At 37.5% G+C, this 15,085-nt stretch overlaps 1 long non-coding RNA gene across 1 annotated transcript in view; it reads right to left on the bottom strand.

The window, feature by feature from the left end:
- Positions 1-4,629: 4,629 nt before the first annotated feature.
- The window catches only part of LOC130865375 (uncharacterized), a 70,280-nt gene continuing 59,824 nt past the window's right edge, over positions 4,630-15,085 (bottom strand). Inside the window, exon 3 of the long non-coding RNA XR_009056119.1 lies at positions 4,630-4,668. This is a non-coding gene — a long non-coding RNA (uncharacterized LOC130865375). The remainder of the gene's footprint in view (positions 4,669-15,085) is intronic.

The raw sequence follows: 15,085 nt of genomic DNA, 5'->3' as shown, positions 1-15,085 counted from the left end.
GAAAAAGTAACATTCCAAAAGGGAGAGAAGAGAGAAGAAACATTGCTGATTTTAAGATGTAAGATTTATCTTCTAATAATCCTGTGCCATGGACTGATAACTTTTACTTAATAATAGCTATGTGTGTGATTATTTATGAATTATCTGATGGGACACACGAAGAGCCTACTTGTTGGCATACATATTTGTTACCGAAATTTTCACATAAGACATAAAAGGCTTTTTTTTTATTCTTTTTTAATTAAAATTTCCACCTGCTCCCCGTTTCCCATTTCCCTCCCCTCCTCCCAAATATTGCCCCCTCCCCCCACTTCCCTCCCCCTATCCCCACTCCTCTTCTCCTCCCCCCACTCCATTCCCCCTCCCTCTCGATACTGAAGAGCAGTCCAAATTCCCTGCCCTGCGGGAAGACCAAGGTCCTTCTATCTCTTTTAAAAGTTTCTAAGCAACCAAAATGGAGGCAAATGGGGCTTCCTGATGACTGACTTTTGTACACCAAAAATAATACTAGTGCAAACAGAGGAAGGGCTCCTTTAAGAGAGGGCTTCTTGGCTGAGTGCTATATAACAGGGGTGTGGTGTTTTAAAGAGGCTCTCCAATCAAACAGTTAAATGGAGTTTATGATAAGTTGTCAGTATGTTTCTCTGTGTCAACTGGGACTGAATAATCACAGAGGTGAGGGAGCAAACATCGTTCCTTGATACCTCAGCCATGAAGCAAGTGTCTAAGGGAGCCAACAGGAGCATCCAGATACTATTTCCATGCACCAGTACATGCACTAAGCAAAACCATGTTAATCTGCAAACAACATAGCAGTTTAAGATTTGTCTCGTTCTCAATTTTTAATAAAGAAGTATCTGGACATAAAAGAAAACCCTAGACTGATTACAGTGTGTTTAAACAAATACCCATACCATTATCTCTGCTTTTCTTTTACAGTATCACAAACATTGAACAACAGCAATGCCTAGGAGTCTTCATATATAAAACCGCAGAATAAGATAAAAATTATGCTACATCAATTTTTTGTCTTATGAACATTGTCCTATTATCCCATTGTCCTCAGTTTTCAATAATATTCCTTTACACAGGATGAATAAATGTCACTGTGAATTGTTTAATAAAGAAGGTTAATGGATTATAGCTAGTCAGTATAAACTTAGGAAGAGGAACCATAATTCGATGTTGCTGGGAGGAACACACCAGTTAAATGGGGTTTGTGATTAGTGGGCAGTATGCTGCTCCGTGTCAGCAGGGACTGAATCATCACAGAGGTGAGGTAGCAAAGAATCTAGATCCATTTCTGCAGTTCACGAACACTGATAAACTAGTCAAGTACAAAATGTCATTTCTAAAATTGGTTATATAGTCACCGTATTCTTTACATTGTTTGGAATAGCTATGTATACACTTGTTCATGTACAATAAATTAAATTGATTTTAATATTTACTCATATTTACTTTGACCTTTGTAGTTCCAATGTTTTATTGAAGAAGGAAGCAAAAAAATGTAAAATAATATAAATATACTGCTCATGTATGAAATTGTAAACTATGCCCAGCAAGTATTCCCATGCATATTATGTATGTTTATATACACATGTGTATAAGCAAACTCATAGAGATGTACATAAACTTATATGAATATTTGAAAGCACTTGAAATGCACCATTGCATTATTCGAGATATTGTGTAAACCGAACTCCACCCCAATTTGGAAATTGTTATCAGAACTTTCTCACTCAGGTACCAGTATTGTACTATTTGGCTAGCTTCTTTGTCGAAGGCATGCCTATATAACCACAGTGAAGCTTCATAGACGATTTTAAAATTATGCTTACACCTCCCAATTTGAAGGAAAGAATGTTTTTATAGTAATTATGAAATTCCTATATTATTATGGCATCATAGAATAGAAATCCCTGTGTTGCTATTTAGGAACTTTTTTGGGATTGACTATATGTGATATAAGAGAAGAATATTCCTATAACAATACTGATCTTGTTAGTGGGGTAAAATTTGCAGGAACAAAATTCTCACTCCCATGAGCTACTTGCCCTAAAAGAAAAAATAGTGAGCAGTCTTCAGATATATTTTCGCCAAAGCAGTCAAAAAATCAATAGAAAATTGAAGTAACTGCAAGGATTATGATTAAGACCATTAGTGGGAAAGAATATCCCAACATTATTTTAATAGCCAGGAATATGATACTAGAATATAAGACACTTACACAAAAACAACTTCTTTCTGCCAGAATCAAAAAGAAACAAACTGAGCCCTTATTACACTCTGCTATGCAGTTATGTATGGGAGACTCCTCAGTGTTGCTCCTATCTCTTGTCTCTGTGGATTACTTACAAACAGCAGATATTCTGGATTGCTCCTACTGTTTTAGTTCAAGAAGCAGACAACAAATGCTGACACTCCCAATATCATAGAATGAAGGTATTTTGGAAGTTCCTACATACTTTCATATTCATAGAATGGGACTCCATTTGCTGCTATTTAGAACTTAGCTGAAATTGTCTATTTATGCTATAATTGCAGGTTAATCCTCATATTAATGGAATAAAATTAGCATGACCAAAATTCTTCCCTTCATTAGCAGCATGTCCCAAAAGAGAAAATAATGAGAAGTCTTGAGATATATATATATATTTTTGCCATAGCTGCCATAAAATCAGGGAGAAAATCAAGTAAATATTGTTATAAAGAATATATGATAGAAGGCATAATGTACACTGCCAAAATCACTAGATATTTACAACTAAAATTGTAACAAACTTATATAAAAATTCACAAAGCAATACTCACAATAATAAAGTAATCTGGTGTGTTAACTGTTTTTTTGGTTGAATGTAATACCTTTCTGCCATCATCAGTAAGTAGCTGATTTCCAACAAAGCTCATACTATCTGATTAACTAATTAGGAATGGGAATACAAGTAAGGAAGTATCATGTACGAGAGTTTTAAACAACAAAACACAAAGACCATGACAACAAAGGAGGCAAAGATGAGCCTTGAGAAATTAAAAGGCAATAGATGATGAAAAGGATGTTTCCTCTGTTATTGCTAATTGTGCCTTGAGAGTCTTTGGTGACAGGTAGGGTACTGCCTTCAGATGTAACTTCTTAGTATTTTCAATGACTCCAAGTTTTCGTGAAAAACAGTACAATGCCATTCCCATTCTCGCAATAGATCTTGGAGAGGAGAAGAACATGACTCCCCTAAATTCTGTCAGATGCTAAAACCTGAAGTGAATTACTTCATTGCAGACACCGCAGTGTTTCAAGACTGAAAGAGTGGTGCCTAATGTTTCAAGAGAATCAGAGATTTCAGAAGCAGGGAGCTACTTGCTGCACAAGAGACAGTAACAGGTGACTCAGAACAGTAATACTTGGAATAAAACAATACCTGACTTTGCTAATTTCTTCAGCTTTGTCTCATTTAGGTTTCAAGAGCAGACTGCCTTGTGTGGGCAAATGGACATTCAGGTTTCAGTTATGAACATGACAGCTGAGAACTGGAATATAACCAAAGTTTGAATAATAAAGACTCGCTATGCTTAAAATGTTATAACTCTCCTTGCCTCTGACTGAAGGAGTGTGTGGATACAAATTGCTCCTGTATATGAACCAATGGGAAAAAAAATGATCTCCATTCTACCAAAAGGAACAAATCCTGTGATAACCTTGGAGATCTCAATCAGAGCTGCTGATCATTTCTCCCTTCTCTCTAACTGTGTAGTCTGGCAGAAACATTGAAAGTGGAAAACAGACAAACATGTAATTTACCTAGGACTAGAATCCAATTATCAAAAGCGGAAAGTTTGTGAATTAACTAGGCATATAGCCAGAGCCTGACTAGTAAAGACCATTTATACTGAAAATGCAATGAGCTCTCCTTTCCTCTGAATGAAGGAGAATGTGCATTCAACTTGTTGCTGAAATCTGAATATGAACAAATGAGAAAAATGATCTCAATTCCACCAATAGGAACAAATCCCTTCGTAAAGTTGGAGATCTGCATCAGACCTGGTGACTCATTCCTCCCTCCCATTTAACTGTGTGGTCAGGTGGGAAAAAATGAAAGTGAGGGTGGATAACAGGAAAAAAAATCATTTTACCTCGGACCAAAAATCAATTATCAAAAGAAGAAAGCATTGCAAGGTAACTTCGAGGTGATCATATATCCCAGTTCTTGAGTCTATATCCTGCATATCTACCTAAAATCCTTTATTTCTTCCTGCTGATGGCAGATTGTGATTCTGTGCTGCCAATTGCAGCTTACTGGTATCACATTAAGAAATGCCATGTCAGATTCCCTAAACACACTGATTGGGGAATCTGCCACATAAAATTTTCAGAAACCGAGATGCCTGAATCTATTCTCCGACATGGGAATTATCATAGTGGATCTTCTAATAGCACATATGATCAGTACATACCCGGTATATGTCAGGTATTAACTCCCCAATATAAATTTAGATTATAGAAAGTGCAGAATCAAAGACTTACCCAGGAATCACAGATATTAAGGTTGAAGCAGTGGCCATCTAGGAACCAATAAGGAGAGAGATCTTAAACTGAGGATTGTAAAGTACAGGACTACATTTACCTTGATGAAGTCATCCAGAGCTGACAAGCCATCTGTATCTCCCTTCTCCCTGAATGTTGTAAAAAGAAGCAGAGCAATTGAAAGGAGAACAGAGGAAAAAAATACACTTTACCCTGTATTTTGCCAACAGTTAACAGCAGACAAATCTGGCTAATATTGACTGGTTGTCTCAGCAAGCTTACAGCTGCTTTTGCCTAGATTCTAGATATATACATGGAAGGTTCTGTTCCTTTCTGGAGTTTTTTGATTTGACTTTGTACTGTCAAGTGCATCTTGTTATTGGTTCTTTGTGACATGTTTTTGTCTGTTTTATGTTTATTATGCAGTCAAATTATAACTCCATATGATATATATAATACATGTAACATGTATATCTAAATATAGTTTATAATTACAATTTTGATGGAATTGAAATACAATACATAATATATTTAAGCCCATTGCAGTGTTGCAAAAAGAGGTGGGTTAACTGTAGAAAGAAATGTTGATTTCAAGTCCTGTTGAAAAAAGATCAAACTGTAATATAGTAACCCACAGTGTCATAACAATTAAGAAATAACTTTAAATGAATTGATTTCTCTAAAATTTTTAAATGTATTTATATTCTTTGCATTTCTATTTGCCCATTTTAAGGCCTTATAGGAGTTTGCACGCTTACCTTTGCAAGAAGTGCTGTTCAGATATGAGTTTTCACATTCAATTAATATACATAAAATATTCTCTTAATATTAATGTATAAGCATTTAAAAAACACTTGATTCCAAATACTAGAATTCATCTACAAATTTCATAATCACTATTAAATCTGAAGTACATTCTTCTCTCTTTACTACATATATGACATTTGTTAAAGGAAGTTGTATATGCATAAATTAGAAACTATCTATGGGTACATTAGTGCAATACATGACAAGCTAACCTGAAAATAATTCTAAATGTCTTTCTTGTTTCCCTAAATATAGTAAATAGCCACTCTAAAAAGCGTTTGGCTACATTAGTCCAGGCACAAGGAATATAGGAATTTTGAGCACTAAATAGAATACAATAAATATACATTTAGTTCAAGTTGTTGGAAATTCATTAGGGAAAATGTACTTATATATTAATAAAATGCTGGTTTGATGCAGATATTAATGAAGACTATCATCTATGAGGTAAGTTTTCCCCTTCTATTGAAACTTGCCAGTCTAGCCTACCTGGCCATGTATACTCAGAAAACTTCCTTTACTCACACTTTTCTAATATCCTGGAATTGTATGATGCCAGCATGCCTGATTTAGAAAATGAGGGTTCTAAAATTATCTTTTAGCTTTCCAAATTTCCAAACAGACATGTTGCTGACTGAGAGTGCTACTTTACTGTCTGAGGTTACAATGTAACCATAAAGGGAAAAATGTAAGATGGTGACTATAAATGACGGACCACATTGTTAACCACTTGAAGATTGTACTCTACTTACTCACCAACTATGATATTGTAGGAATTCCTACCAGCCGTAGTCTTTAAGATACTTTCCCACTTGATTGTGAACTTATACTCTATATGCTGATGTAAAGCGTGCATCACCTCTTTTTCATCTGCGGAAATCAGTTGCTGTTCCTGTTCTAGCAGAGGATTGGGATCTATGAGTCTACCCCTAAATAAATAACTTATTATACTTAGTTCTGAGCTAGTTTGGGATTTCTTTTTTAGCGTCCTTCTTCATCTGGCACCCCACGTGGATCCAAACTCCATACTTACTGGGTTGATCAGCTGAAAGGCCTAAACTTTCCACAGCCCAGGAAATCTAACACACTACCCATTTGACATGCCTTTACCTACTAAGCATTATTCTGTAAAAACCACCACCACTGTGAAGCGAACTGTTTAAGGCAACTTGGGAACATACCCCTAGCCTTCACTGCTGTGTCCCAGACATGTGGCAACATGTGAAACTTCAAGTTCAGATTCATGGCTTTTGGGTTTTGGGTTTCTTTCTCCATGTATGGAATTAATTCAATTATTTTTAATTTGTCAAGCAAAGCATATTTCTCAGTATTTAACCATCATCAAGGCTGAGAAACCTAAGTGGCTCAGGACTGTTCACAGCAACAGGTTGTGACTCTGCAACAACAACACCAGCTGGACAATAAAGATTATTACACTGAAAACAATTTACTGGGCCTCATAACAGGTAAATATTTTATTAATTAATAAATCAATAATCTTAAAAAATATATAAAGGCACACAATAATACCATGGAAAATTTTAGTAACTTTGTTGCTAATAGTATGGATGGTATTCTGCAAGGCTTATATAGTTACAGTGATACATCTATTTATTGGACATTGGGACTCAGGATTTTTTCATGTATGTTGTTGAAAAAGTGTGATAACAGAGATAAGCATGAGGCACTTTTAGAAATGAAGCAGTCTTTACAGACTAATAATGAACAGCTATCTGTCCTAACTTTGTCCTATATATTTATCCCTAAACCCATAGGAAGCATTAGCTCCAACTTCTAGAAAAATGAAAATATGAATTTACAGCATTGCTATACAATTCTACAACTGTTCAAGTATCAAAAAATTTAAAAGTTTGGTCAGAGGTTAGCTAATGAATTCAAAATTTTGCCACTATTGTTGACTTAAAAATATTTCATGCAATTTAAATAGAGAATTTATGTCAAAAAGAACTGGATATATGCTGTGAAGACAGTATCTTTCAATAAGGACAAGGTGGTAAAAAGCAGAAATTTATAATTCTTAAAAGACAATTAAAATTAAATGAAAGCAAAGAAAAGATGAAAATGCATAGCACAATGATATGCAATATTGACATGCTAAAAGAGTTGGAAAACTCTTTAAAAATAACCCAATTAGCAGAAAAGCCACTGACAAATATTGGACACTAAGATAGAAAGGATCATTTTCTACTGTTCTGTAACATTGTGTAGGCCTTTGAATTAGAAAAAGTCAATGCTAAATTGGTTACAAAATTCACAACAATGTGTATACAGTGTGGAATACTGATGTATACAATTTATGTGCACAATAAAATATAACAATTTTATTATGTACTGGCATTTTTTGACATTTTTAATATAGATATTGTTTTAAAGGAGAAGCAGAATAGAGCATCAAATAACATAAAAACAATACATATGTATGAAATTCTAAGCAAAGAAGTATATCATAAATATAATTATGCATAGTCTTTCTCATACATGAACACATAAGTAAATTTATATTAATATGTGAAAGTAATTGAGCTGCTTCATACTATATTAGGAGAGATATTGGAAAACTGAACTCCTTATACCATAAGAAATATCAGCTTTATCTCACTCAGATGCAAGTAGTGTGTTATTTCATTTGTTTATTGGGCAAAGTCATGGTTACAAAACTGGACATTCACCAACCCTTTCGACTGCCAGTACGGTGGAAAGGAGCTATTTTGGAAGTTCCTACATAATTTCATCATCATAGAATATTAACACATATGTTATTATCTGTAATTTAAAATGGATTGACTACTTGAGCTATAATTGAAGATTAATCTGGAAATTAGCATGACAAAAATTTTTCACTCTCATTAGCTACATGAGCGAAACGAGAAAATAGAAGTCTTCAGATATATTTTTATCATAGTGGAAAAAAAACAAAAAATCAGGAGAGAATTCAAGTAAATATTGTTATTAAGACTATATGATGGAAGGCATAACTCAAATAGCATTAATGGCTAGGTATGTATGACTACAATGTTGACAGACTTTCATAAAAATAATATATTTTATTCTTCCTGAGTAAAATAGAAAAAAAGCTGAGTCTTACTGAAATAATTATATGTTCATATATCTCAGCATGATTTGACCCTAATCAGAGATACTTCTTCAGCAATAGTTGGAAAATAACATAATGATGAATTGGGAAGTTCTTTCTATAGAAAATAAGAGGCTGTATGGTATTATGTTCCTAGGTTTCATGTCTTTAAAACCTAATTAAAAGCTTCATACATTTATATTTTAAAGATATCAGAAAGATTGTAATAGATTCAAATGAAGGCTCTTGATTACAAAGTACCAATGTTTTCCAGTCTCAACATTAGTAGCAGACATATTCAATTAGAGTCTGAGATGGAAGATACAAGATAAGATCTGCACTTATTCAAAGCATAGAAGAACAAGACACACAGTAACAAAGAAATCATTGTGTTAATAATTTTCAAGGGAAGTATGTAATACCTCACTGCCACCATCAATAAATACTTGATTTCAAAAAAAGATCATGCTGTCTGATTTTATAATTAGGAATGGGCATAAAGTGTGAAAGTGTCATGTACAAGAGCATTTATATGAAATACACAAAGACTGTGTCAACCAAAACAGCAAATTTGAGCCTGTAAGAACCTAAAAAGCAATAGTGATATGAAGTATGTTCCTCTTCTATAACTTATTCTAATTCAGAGTCTTTGGTAAGAGATACAGAAGTGCTTTCAAGTGTTACTACATAATATTTTCAGTGAGCCTATGTTTTTATGCAGAAAAAAAAACCTGCAATGTCATTCCCATTTTCACAATGGAACTCAGAGAAAAGAGGAGAGATCATGACTCCCCTAGACTTTGTCAGATGCTAAAACCTGAAGTGAATTATTTCTTTTCAGATACTGCAGTGTTTCAAGACTGAGACAGTGGTGCCACAAGTTTAAAGAGGAGAGGTTTTAGAGCAGGAACCGACTTGATGCACAGACCATAACAGGTGACTCAGAATTGAATTCTGGGAATACACCAATACCTGACTTTGCTAATTAACATGGGCTGTGTCTGGGACAATGTACATTCCGGTTTTGGTTAAAAACATTAGCAACTGAGAGCTGGCATATAAACTGAGCCTGGCTGGGAAGGTTCCGCTATGCTAACAATATTAATAACTCTCCTTGCCTCTGACCGAAAAAGTGTGTGCATTCAAATTGTCCCCAGGACAATGAGGAGAGTGATCTCAATTCCACCAATAGGAACAAAGCCTGTGGTTACCTTGGAGATCTGCATCAGAGCTGCTGACGCATTTCTCTCTCTCATCTCAATGTTTGCTCTGGCAGAAAAAAAAAAAAAGGAAGTGAAACTAGATGGCAGGAAATAATGTAGTTTACCTAGGACCAGAATCCAATTATCAAAAACGGAAATAATTGTGAGGTAACTAGGAGGTGATCACATATCACCTTCTTGGGTCTATATCCTGCCTATGTACCTGAAATTTTCCATTTCTGCTTGCGGATGGCTGATTGTGATACTGTGCCGCCGACTGCAGCTTACAGGTATCACATTCAGAAACGCCATGTCAGAGGTCCTAAACACACTGATTTAGGAAACAGACACTTGAGATTAAGATTCCCAGGTGCCTGAGGCAATTTGCTGAGATAGCAATTATCTTAGTGCGGGCCTCCAATGGCACATAATATCAGTAAGTCCCTTTTGTTGTCAGGTATAGACTTGCTAAGAAAATCTTCATTTCAGAAAATGTAGATTACAACACTAACCCAGAAATCACAGGTTTTACCGATGAAGCAGTGACTTCATAAACTCGAGCACATTTCCGGCACCGCAAACAGGAACAGGTGACTCTTAGGAAGAGCATCAGTAAGCTCGTAGATTTTTTGCTTTTCCTATTGCTTCTGTCTCCTGCAGGTCTCTGCGACACATTTTTTATCTGGGGTTGTTTACAAGGGGCATTGACTAAAGTCCAGCTTTTAGCAGGACTTTAGTCAAAGCCCCACTGGCAAAATCCCTCAGATCAGACCTTTTTATGCCATCAGGGAACCAATGAGGAGAGAGATCTCAAACCAAGGACCAGAAAGCACAGGGCTGCATTTAACATGATGATCTCATCCAGAACTGTTGAGTCATCTGTGTCTCCCTCCACCCTGTGTGCTGGGAAAAGAAGCAGAGCAATGGACAGTGGAAAACAGGATAAAATGTTATTTACCTGGGTTTTGCCTCTGGTTAACAGCCGACAAAACTGGCAAAATGTGACAGGTTGTCTTAATGAGCTTGCAGCAGCTTTTGTCTGTAATCTATCTATATACATGAAAGCCTCTATTCCTTATGTGGATTGTGAATCTGTGCTGCCAAGTACGTACTGCTTCCGATTCTTTGTGATTGTTTTTTTGCCTGTTTTTATGTGTGTTTTTCATGCAGTCAAATTATAATTTAATATTTTGCATATAAAATTTTATGTATTATTCACAAATATAATATATAATTATAATTTTTCATGTAGTTGAATTATAACACATAATACATTTAAATTGATTAGAGTATTTTCGATGAATTGGATTTATTGTAGAAATAAATGTAGATTTGAAACCCTATTACACATAGACCCAACTGTAATATAGTAGGCCACAGTATCTTAATGATAAAGAAGTTAATTCTTTATGAAATCTTAATTAATTTCAATAAAAATTTAAATATATTTATATTTTTAACTTTTGTGTTTGCTTGTTTTAAAGCTTATATGTCTTTGCACATTTACCTTTGTAAGAAAAATCCATCAATTATTTTGTTTTTTACATGTAATCAGTATACATAAATTATTCTCTATATAATAATTTATAATTTTTTATTTTAAAAATCAACTAGATCTTGTAATTCTTTAGCCACCTGAGACTCTAGAGACTCAAGAGTTTCGCCTGCCCCAGTTCCCTATCCCAGGGCTGGAATTTCTAGCTCTAGGCCCCTATCCTGGGGCCAGAACCTGCCTTGGACTCCTGAGACCAGAATAGCCACTGGGGATTTTCTCCACAATGACCTATGTGTTCCATCTGCCTGAGCCCGGCCCCTCCAAACAACAATGGTTTCTAATGGTGACTGTTCACACTCTGGCCAGCTTAATTTTTTCTTTGAACCAAGGAATTGACTGTTTAGCTCCTGGCAACCCTCTGGTGCCCCCAACCATGGTCTTCAAGGCCTCGGTTGTTCCCTTCACTGGCATTCTACTTCAGCTTGCTCCCCATTGTTAAGCTCGTGTTTGGGCCAATCCACCGGCGACTGAAGGCCCAGAGTCCTTCAGTTCTTAATCTTTTTTTTTCTTTTTTCATTTCTATTCCCTTCTTTTCTTCCCTCATCGTAAACACTGGACAGAGTGGCCCTAAGCCTCTCTGGTTTCTGAGTTACGCAACCAGATCTAGCTAGGCCTTAAGATCCCACTCATGGTAAGAGGATGCTCTGCTTGACCATGAATCCTGGGTATTTATGCCGATTTGAATCTATACGGGAAGATGTTCCCATGGTAGGCCTTGAGGTGCCACTGTTTCATGGGTTTTCATGGCCTTGAACATGGCAAGAAAGCCATCTAAGCCTATCAATGCGGCCTCCCCGCTAGGATTCCATTCGGAGGCCCTAAAACCTCAGGCCTTAATGCCCTACCTACAGACCTCCACACTTACCCATCTTTGTTCAAAAAAAATCATTCCGGTATGCCTTAGAGGGGAATTTAAAATGGCAGCCTAACGGCAACTTGAATCCTGTCATTTTGCACAATTATCCATTTTTTGCCAGTGCACAGGCAGATGGAAGGAGATTCCCTACATCCAGGCCTTTTTCTACTTAGCTCTAAGGTTAATTCCTCTGTCCTTGCAAACTGTTCACATGCTCACATGTTTCTGGCTATGCCATCTGCTCCTGAAAAATCCCATATCTCTGCTCTGGACCCAGCTAACGAACCTCCACCTTTTCGATCTCGGCACACTAACTTCACTGCTTCAGCTGCCTCACCACCTCCAGTTGCTGGCTCTGAAGCTCCCTCTCTCCCCACCCCACCTGCTTGCTCTCCTACAGCCCTGCTAAATTGCTCTTCCTCTCCATGCCTGGCTGCGCAGCCTCCCTGTGCTGGCACCCACCTTTACCCCTCCTCTCACACATTCGCTACCGCCATGGATCCTAACCCTAACCAAGCCAAGGCTGCTACAGTTCTCCCGTTGCAAGAGGTAGCTGGCATGGATGGATTGATTAGGGTACATGCTCAATTCTCTCTCTCAGAGCCCTCTCTCATATAGAAAAATTACTGGGTCCCTATATATCTAATCCTACCACATTCAAAAAACAATTCCAATATTTTACTCAATCTTATAATCTCACCTTTCATGACATCTGTATCATCCTATCTAATAACCTACTTCCTGAAGAACACAGGTGAGTTTGGGAGCAGGCCAGGCAACATGCAGAAGAGATTCACCAGACCCTTGCCTCCCACCCTCCCAGGGCAGAGGTAGTCCCAGAGCAAGAGCCGCACTGGGATTGTAAACTCCAGGTGGAGTCTTAACTAGGGACTGGTTTTTGACTTGCCTCCTGGCAGATCTTCATAAGGCTGCCCTCAAGCCACTAAATTATGCTTACTATAAGAGATTATTCAGGATACAAAGGAAAATCCTTCTGCGTTTTTGAAATGCCTCACAAAGGCTCTGTTACAGTATAATAACTCAGATCCAGAAACTACAGAAGGCAAGCAGTTACTTATGATGCATTTTTTAATCAGTTCTACTCTGACATTAGGGCTAAACTTAGATGTTTGGAGAAAGGCCTCTTGACCCCACAGGCAGAAGTTGTAGACTTGGCTTTTAAGGTGTACCATGTGAGAAATGACAATGCCTGTAATCACTGTCACGTGGTAGCCACGGCCTCCCGACCAGCGGAGGTGACAGACCACCCAATTTGAACTGACCTTGCTGTCATGTCACATGGTTCCTGTTTCAAATGTGGTAAAACCGGTCACTGTGCCCAAGCATGCCCTAATCCTCATCTTACTCCTAGGAGACCTTGTTAAAGGTGTCACGGGAAGGTCATTGGCCAGTAAATTTTCCTCATGCACATAATGGCATGGAGACATCAAACCCAGAAAATTCCCAAGTTGACCTTTTAGGTCTGGCAATGGATGAATGTGGCTGCCCGGGATCCTTTGACCTGACCACTACCATCATCTCTAATAGGGAGCCATGGGTACTCATCACAATATTGGGACAGCCCATTTCCTTTCTCTTGGTCACCGAAGCAGCATACTTGGTACTGAGGGAATTCTGGGGCCCTACCTCTTCTTCTAGTTTTTCTATTGTCGGGGTAGGGGTATAGCCTTATCTACTTCAAAAGACTCCACCACTTAACTGTGTGTTTAGAGACATTTATCTCACTCATTCATTTTTAGTTATGCCAACCTGTCCAGTACCTCTCATGAGAAGGGATTTTTGAACAAAGGTAGGAACCTCCATTTCTTTTGTTCCTCCTATTTACCTTACCCCAGACTCGCCAGCAGCTCCACGCCTACTTCTCCTCGCTCACCAACCTTCTGACCCTAAAACGTCATTTTCTCTACCAGCCTCCCAAGTAGAACCCCAAGTCTGGCACACGTGAAATCTTTCCTTTGCTAAACACCATTCTCCTATTTTTATTCAATTACAGGACCCTACTAAGTACATTACCCAAGTTCAGTACCCTCTCTCTCTCTCTAAAGCTTTAAGGGAATTAAGCCTGTTATTTCTGACCTTTTAAGAAAAAAAGCTACTTTGTCCAGCTCTTCTCCCTTTAACATACCTATATTGGCTGTTAAAAAAAAAATCTCTGTGAGTTTGAGGCCAGCCTGGTCTACAAGAGCTAGTTCCAGGACAGGAACCAAAAGCTACAGAGAAACCCTGTCTCGAAAATCAAAAAAAAAAAAAAAAAAAAAAAAAAATCTAATGAAACTTATAGTCTGGTTCAAGACCTCCAGCTCATTAACACTGCAGTGGTTCCTCTCCACCCAGTAGTCCCTAATCCTCTCATCCTTCTATCCAGTATTCCTCCAGGAACCTCCCACTTCTCAGTTCTAGACATCAAGGATGCATTTTCTCTTTTCTTCTCAGCCCTCAATCTCAAAACATCTTTGCCTTCACCTGGACTGATCCTGACACTAATTTTTCCGAACTCTCCTTCCCCAGGTATTCCATACAGCCAACACCTGTTTGGACAGGTTGTAGCTTCTGACCTGCTCTCACTGTCTCTCCCTAAATCTCCTGTCCAACGTGGCTATCTGGCAGGATCGCAGGTTTCTTACGATGAAAGGAGGATCCCTAACTAACTCTTGTTACATTATGGACATTTTAAAAGCCTCCCATCTCCCCAAAATGGTAGGAATTATTCACTGTCGGTCTCATCAGACCAACAGTTCCATTATAACCATGTGAAATAATTGGGCTGATTGAGCAGCTAAAATAGCAGCATTGCAAAGCCCAAAACCACCTCAATCATCTCAGTGGGTTCATACAGTACAGCCCACATTCTTACAGACACCCCTTGACTCCCAACAAATTTTGTCCTACCTACATCAACTCTTTTATCCTAATAACAACGCTCTACTTCATTTTGTTAAGGCTCACCTCAACCCACCCTTGAGGACATAAAGTTCCTAAAAGCTATCACTGCCTCTTGTCAAATTTGTCAAAAGTCAGATCCCAAGAAGAA

Source organism: Chionomys nivalis, chromosome 23, assembly GCF_950005125.1.
Source record: "Chionomys nivalis chromosome 23, mChiNiv1.1, whole genome shotgun sequence".
NCBI classification, from domain to species: domain Eukaryota; kingdom Metazoa; phylum Chordata; class Mammalia; order Rodentia; family Cricetidae; genus Chionomys; species Chionomys nivalis.
This window is presented reverse-complemented; position numbering and strand designations above follow the sequence as displayed.